The sequence below is a fragment of the Myotis davidii genome, unplaced genomic scaffold, assembly GCF_000327345.1.
Source record: "Myotis davidii unplaced genomic scaffold, ASM32734v1 scaffold2646, whole genome shotgun sequence".
Taxonomy (NCBI): Eukaryota; Metazoa; Chordata; class Mammalia; order Chiroptera; family Vespertilionidae; genus Myotis; species Myotis davidii.
The window spans coordinates 1-7,914 of NW_006297405.1; positions in this window are offsets into that span (position 1 = coordinate 1).

Genomic DNA, 7,914 nt, shown 5'->3' on the forward strand with positions numbered 1-7,914 from the left:
CCCAACTGCCCTCCCCTGCCAGTCATCTTGTGTTGGCCATATTGTGACAACGTGAAGGTGGTCATCTTGGGGCAGACATGTTGTGACGATGTCGCCCGAGGGCGTCATGCCACCTGGGCTTTTATTATATAGGATATTGTGTTCAGTGAAGGACTACAGGATTATGATCTTTGATCACAGAGTTTTTCTTCGTGACAAAGTAGTGCTTACTTACTACAATATAGTAAATGGAGAGTCACCTGTAAACGCTTTCTGAAAAGGCTGCAGATATTAAAATTGTACTTGTCATTATGACTGGATAAACGTTAATTGATTTTCCTAAAACAGATAAACAAAGAGTATAAAGAGAGATCCTGATACCAAAAGCAGTTTGAGAACTGCAGGGTTGGAAGAGTAGGGACCCTGGGAGAAAGGTGCTGAGGGAGGGAGTGCCCTGGGAAGGGTTTCTCATCCCAAGGCCTTCCCTGTGGGTCCTGGAAAAGCTAGACACAGCTGGCTTTCTCTCTCCTCTTCCCATCGCCCTGACCCCTCAGTGAGGAGCCCACCTGTGCAGCAGCAGCTCTGGGTGGAGGTGCAGAGAAGTATGGAACAGGGACGCTCGCCCCACGCCCACAGCCGGCCTCTGGGAGAAGGGGCGACGTTCACTCCACGGGACTGTGCGCTGGCGCCACAGGGACCAGGGCCGGGGCCGTGTCTAACAGCCCCGGGGAGGATCACCAGGTTGTTTGGACACTTGCCTGCCTGCCAGCTCCCCCTGCGTGGCCGTTGTTGGTGTCACTGGAGATGGTAGGTCCAGGAACCCACTCTCATTTTTTAAAAATGTTAAAACAACTCTGTCATAATACATTTGGGTATTTTGCATTCAGGTTGGAACACGGGTTTGCAAGCGGCTGGGGCTGAGCTGGCTGTCCCTCCGGCCTTCCCCGTGGCCGGACACACTCCTGTGCCTGGTGCCCGCGCTGCTGGGGAACCCGAACCGGCTCTGCCCTCGAATGAACACAGCGCGCTTTCCTTCCTGAGCTCAGCCCACCCGAGACCCCTTCCCGTCCAGTTGCACCTGCAGACAACCTGGCTGAGAGGTCCGGTTCACAGCGCCGCGTTCTCTGCTCCTGCAGACGGTTCTGAGGCTGCCGATTCTGGGGTCTTTGCTGCTCTCTCTGCCTACAGGATGGTCTTCGCCACCCACCTCCAGCTGCCTCTCCTGACAGTCCCAGCACTGCCCCTCCTTAGCAGCACCAGGTCAACATACAGGGCAGCTTGAAAAGCCGTTGATAACTAAGACCATCTCTCTGCATCACAAAAAGGGCACCCCTTCGTGACACCCCCACAACTCCTAAAATTCCTCCTCTGCATCTTTCCCACAACTCCATCTGTTCTTCAATTTCTTATCTCCACCCTGCAAACCCTCTTAGCCCCCAGCCATTCCCTTCCTAATATGAATCCACTTTCCTTCTCTGGTTGGTCCAGTTCTCAGACCCGCTCCCCCCGCCACCCTCCTCCCACCCCAGAACATGGAGCAACTGGCACACCTGTGCACTGTCAGTGGGAATGCAAACCGGTGCCATCACTGTGCACAACAGTATGGCGACTCCTCAAAAAAGTAACGCAAGCGCCGTATAACCCAGCATGTCCACCTCTGGGTTACACTCCAAAGAATGAAAACCAGGGACCCAAAGAGGTATTTGAGTCATTTCTATAGCCATGTTCACAGCAGAATTAGTCACAATGGCCCCAAAGTGGAAACAACCCAAGTTGTTGTCCATTGGCTTCTATGGCGAATGGATAAACAAAATGTGGCACCATATGTATACAATGGAATATTATTCAGGCATAAAAAATGAAATCTGACATGCTCTATCATAGGACATATAAGACACTGAGGACTTATGCTAAATGAGTCAGTCACAAAAGGATGATTCCACTTCTATGAGGTACCTAGACCAGTCACAATCACAGACACAAAGTAGAATGATGGCTGCCAGGAAGATGAGCTGGGGAGGGAGGGTTGTTTAATGGACACAGAATTTCAGTTTTGCAAGATGAAAATAGTTCTGGAGATGGATTGTACAACAATCCTATATAATAAAAGCCTAATATGCAAATTGACCAAACGGCAGAACGACCAGTCACTATGACACACACTGACCACCAGGGAGCAGACACTCAACACAGGAGCTGCTCCCAGCCCGCAGGCCCCAGACCAGCCAAGGCGGATGCCAGCAGGGAGCGCCCCCCGATTGCCCTGCTGGTCCCCACAGATCAACTCTGATCGCCGGCCAGGCCTAGGGACCCTACCCGTGCACGAATTTCATGCACCAGGCCTCTAGTGTGAATATACTTAATACTGAATTGTAAAAATGCTTCTTAAGCTGGTAAATTTTGTTATGTGTATTATGCAACAACTTGAGAATAAAAGGTCCCAAGACCTTGTCAGGCAAACACAGACTAGGGGTACATGTATCTGGCCGTTTTTTTCTGCCTGGCACACATTTGTCCAGCTGCAGATGTTTGTTTTAAATTCACCTTCAGCCTTGGGTCTTTCCATCTACCAACACGGACCTTCTTACAGCCTGTCTCCTCAGCAAAACCAGTGCGGGCTCAGCGTCTCCTGACCTGGTCTTTCCTGGTCTCCCCACAGTGCACTCACGAGGGCCTGGTCTCCTCCCCATGGCTGACCTCTTGTTCTGCAGCATCGACTCGACTTCCGCTGCCTCTGCATGTCGGCTACCATTTCATACCCCGAGATTCTTATTTTGCTCATTAATCTCCCTTTTCCTCTTGCCCTGTTGTCTCCCCCACCCCCATCTCAGCTTGGCCTCTTCTTGTGGCATTTTGTTCTTTTTCCTCAAAGTTCATTTCTTGCGGATCTCGCGTAGGTCATTTTTTGGGCGCCAGGGTTCACTTCCACAGCATGTACCCTGCGCCCAGAGCTTTCCCACCAGCTCACCCTTTTTCTTCTTCTTTTTTTTTTTAAAAAAAATATATTCACCTGGTTATACCCTTCTAATTACTACCTTCTTATTTTTAACCAGTATTATTACTGCTACCATTTTACCATCTTTTAAAGTGCCATTTCATTTCCCTTGAGTCCACAGGCCAATGCTCTATCCACTGAGCCAAACCGGTTAGGGCACCAGCTCATCCTTGAAGGCGGCACGTCTGGTGAGACCCAGACTGCCTGCCGGTGAGCGGGACGCTGGGATTTATCACGAGGAACATGTTTTTGGTCTTTGTCCCAGTTGTGGCACAGATACCCCAACCCCCTCGAAATCCGTAAGTGACGCAGTGACAAAGGCATCGTGTGTTTGTTAAGGAGGTGACTGTAGGCAGGCCCCCAGTTCACCTAAGGATGGGGCTGGTGGCCAGGAGCACCTGCCACGTGACGGAGTCCACGGATACCCACAACAGTGTCCATATTCCAGGACTTTTCTCATCCGTGGCCAGACCACTGGCCATGCTGGACTCCTGGTGGCCACGCCTCAGGGACCCTCTCTCACCGGCCTGTGGTGGTGACTCGTGTGAGCTGCTTTCTCTCAGAGAAGCGGCAGCCACGGGGGAGGCGTGCTGAGAAGGTGGGAGCAGCACTCCTCCCCGCAAACCTTCACTCACGGACAGAAGGGCGAGGCTTGACTCTGAAGGGGCCTCCTCTGCCTTTGGGGGTCTCGGGTTCCTGGGGAGCCCAGAACCAGCTCCAACTGTTCAGAGCTAGAGGAGGTTCTCCCAGTCGGTTTCCCTGGTTTGTTTTCAGCATTTTTCATCTTTTTGTGTGTGTGTGTCTTTGGTACCTGAAGGGGACGTGGGGGGAAGCCACACAGGAGGCTGTCATGCTAATTTAAACCACAGCCACTCCCCTCCCCTTTTAAACTCAACGGTTTAAACCCGGTCCCAGAAGGAAGACCCCTCGGGCAATTAGCTTGTATCTGTCTCTCTCCCCCAGACAAACTCCACAGCTTCTGCAACAGAATGAGGCGGGAGGGAGGCAGCAAGCTCTGAATATTAACAGCAAAGGTGGACAGCTGGGATGCTGACACCACCGCTCTGAGCACACAGGGCTGCTCCTGCGGCTGGAATCCACCGTCACCGTCACCTGAGGAAGTTAACGGGCCCAGAGGCGGCGGGCGGGGCAGGCTGCCTTTTCTCAGTCCTGGAGCGTCACAGCAGCTGCTCCTGAGGGAGGGGACTGGTCTGTGGAACAGGCCTGAGCCGTGACTCAACTCCCTGTCCCTCCCCCACGCATTCTAGCTTGGGGCGGGAGGGCTCCCAGGAGAAGGGAGCGATCTGCCTGGGGCCATGAGGGAAACGCCCTGGAAGCCGCCAGGGAGAGAAGCCAGCGCCGCAGAGTGAAGGGGCCTGGCGCAGGCTCCAGGCCGGAGCGGAGAAAGGAGAGGGGCCACTCAGGAAGAAGGGCTGAGCCTTAAACGTGTCCCGGGGAGCAGGGAATGTCTGGGGTCAACCCACACACTGTGCAGAAACAGGTGTGGGATGCAGGGCTCAATGGTGGCCCCAAAGACATGTCCACGTCCTGGTCCCTGGAACCTGTGAACGTGCCCTCCTTTGGAAAAGGGGTCTTTGCAGATGTGATTAAGGATCTCAAGATGAGATCACCCTGGATTACCCAGGTGGGCCTAACTCCAGAGGCAGGTGTCCTTGTAAGGACACACAGAGGGAGGGTCCCGCAGCCATAACCACCGGGAGCTGAGAGGCAAAGAAAGAAGTCTCCCCACAGCCTCTCTGGGGAGCGGGCGCTGCTGGCATCTGGATCCAAGACTCTGGCTTCCGGACTGTGAGAGACCAAATCTCTGTTTACTAAACCACCAAGTCGGGGGGCCTTTGTCCTAGGGAACGAACACACCGAAGGCAGCTGGAGGTGGCATTTCCCCAGGCGATACACCAGGCGGAAAGGTCAGGGCTAGCAGGCTGAGAGCAGCCCTGCGGCGGTGTGGCCTCGGTCAGGAGCACAGCCTGGACACCCACGCACCTCGAGTGTCAGAAACCAACCCGCGGTTTCATCAGCCCTGGTCCTGGGGTGCGTGTATCCCCGACACTCTCTCCTTTGCTCTCTGCTCCCAGAGGGGGTCTGGGCGAGTCAGAAATGTTGCCCGAAGATGGTTCCCAGCTCAATGTAAGAAAGAACATCTAAAAACAAGTTGTAATTCTGACACATGCAACAACATGGATGAACCCTGAGGACATCATGCTAAGGGAAATAAGCCAGGCACAAAAGGACAAATACTGTATGATTCCACTTATATGCGGTGCCTAGAGTCATCCAATTCATAGACAGAAAGAATGGAGGTTACAGGGCTGGGAGAGGGGAGCAGGGGGCGCTGACCGGGCACAGGGCTGCAGTTTGGGAAAATGAAGAGTTCATGAGGGAGGTGACGGTTGCACAATAATGAGAATGTACTTAATGCAACTGAACTGTACACCTAAAGGTGGCCAAGATGGTAAATCCCATACTTTACCACTAAAAACCCAACCGCAGGTGGGGAGCTCACAGTCATGGGAAGCACGTAGGCAGCAGAGACGCTGCACAGCCTGGGACGCCTGTGGGCAGAGCCAGGTGTGAGGCTGCACCTTCTGAGAGGATGCCACTGAATAGCTGCATGAGGAGGGGCCCTGAGGATGGAAGAAAGGGGAGGAACTGAGAATCAATCAATAAATAGAATCTATACCCTAGCCGATCTGGCTCAGTGGATAGAGCATCGACCTGCGGACTGAGGGGTCCTGGGTTCCATTCCGGTCGAGGGCACATGCCCGGGATGCGGGCTCAATCCCCAGGAGGGGTCGTGCAGAAGGCAGCCAATCAATGAGTCTCTCTCATCCTTGATGTTTCTACCTCTCCCTCTCCCTTCCTCTTTGACATCAATAAAAATATATTAAATAAATAAATACATAAATAGAATCTAGCCCTGCAATAAAGTAACCTGGTGGGCAGGGGGAGTTTGGGCGGGGGAACTGAAGACCTGAGAACAGGACAGGTAACTTGGACCACCCACTGGAGGTGGCACTTGGAGTTCAAAGGCCCAAATAATCATATCTCTGAGCTCATTGGCTCTGCAGAGTAAAACTGCTGCTTCCCTGGTTACAAGGTGTCCTTAGCCCAGAAAGTGTTGAAATGAACCAGGAGATACTGGAGTAGATCTGCTCAGGCACATTGAGGAATGCACGAATCTGGTATTTCACACATTCGTAACATTTCAGAGAATTAGGTCTATCAGAGTGCCTACGGATTAGCCTTGCAATTCCAATTTTTTGAGTCCGGAGGGCATGGCCCAGTGGTTGAGCATCGCCCTAGGAACCAGGAGGTCACAGTTTGATTTCTGGTCAGGGCACATGCCCAGGTTACAGGCTCGGTTCCCAGTGTGGGCCATGCAGGAGGCAGCAGATGAATGATTCTCTCTCATCATTGATGTTTCTATGTCTTTCTTCCTCTCCCTTCCTCTTTGAAATCAATAAAAATATATTTTAAATAAAATAAAATGTACTTGAGTAATTGACTTCAGGCTTCTGATTTTAAGCAGAATGTTGAAAGAGAATCTGGCTGAGTTTGTGGCAGTTTTGAAATGTTTAAGAGAACTTAACACCTTTCGTACCGCATAGAAATCTCTAAGACATACGCCAGGGACCGCATGTTTTTGGGCAAACTGCATGTTATTTAAATCATCATAACTACAGATCATAATGCACTTTAGGTGTTGTTTTTCAATAATTATAACATTTTTATTTACAGAAACAAACAATTAAAGTTCCTAGTACTTTTTTAACGTATGGTACTGCGTAAAACATTTTCCTCTATGAAGAGGGACATGTTAATATTCACCCTATTTACAGTGTACTAGAGGCCCGGTGCATGGGATTCGTGCACTGGTGTGTGGGGGTGTGTGGCCTGCGGGGATTGGCCCGCTGTGGGAGCGGCTGCAGCAGGAGCAGCCGCACATCCGGGTCAGCTGAGCGGTGCTCCCACTGTGGGAGCGCACTGACCACCAGGGGGCAGCTCCTGCATTGAGTACCTGCCCCCTGGTGGTCAGTGCACATCATAGCAACTGGTCGACTGGTCATTCCACCATTCGGTTGCTGGGCTCATATTATATAGAATACTTAATTTGTTAGATATAAAGAAATATTTAGGAACTTGGAATTTTAGGATGGCTTTTTATAAACTTAAGAAAACAAGGTATGTTAAATTTGTAAAAATCACTAAGCTATTTAAAAAAATCTAGGTAAACTTATAAGCTCTCCACCCTTAAGTACAATAGTTTAAATAGATGATTCATAAACAGAATTAAGAAATATGTGGGTTAAATTTAAAATCTTAGGGGAACATTAGGCTTCAAAAGTCTACTCCACACCAATTATACTTTAAAAAATTCCACTTCAGCCCCAGCCAGTTTGGCTCAGTGGATAGAGTGTCAGCCTGTGGACTAAAGGGTCCCAGGTTCGATTCTGATCAAGGGCACACACCTGGGTTGTGGGCTAGATCTCCAGTAGGGGGCGAGCAGGAGGCAGCCAATCAGTGATTCTCTCTCATCATTGATGTTTCTATCTCTTTTCCTCTCCCTTCCTCTCTGAAATCAATAAAAATATATTAGAAAAAAATCCACTTCAAGATGTTGAATAGCAACTGAGAACCCCCAGCAGCCATAAGCAGCCTGTGTGTGTGTGTGTGTGTGTGTGTGCCTCCGGGCCCAGCCTCGTCCTCCTTCAAGTCCCTTTTAAAAACAGCCCCAGGGACGACTGTGCAGGTGAGGCCCAGAGGGCAGCTCCTACTCTGCGGGTGGGGAGCCCGCCGCCCAGCAGAGGGAGGGCGGCTGCTCGCTGCTCACAACACCAGGCAGCAAAGCAAACTTGTAGACCCTGCCCTGGACACAGGCAGCCCTGCCGCCCTGCTCGAGTGCCCAGGATGGCCACCGC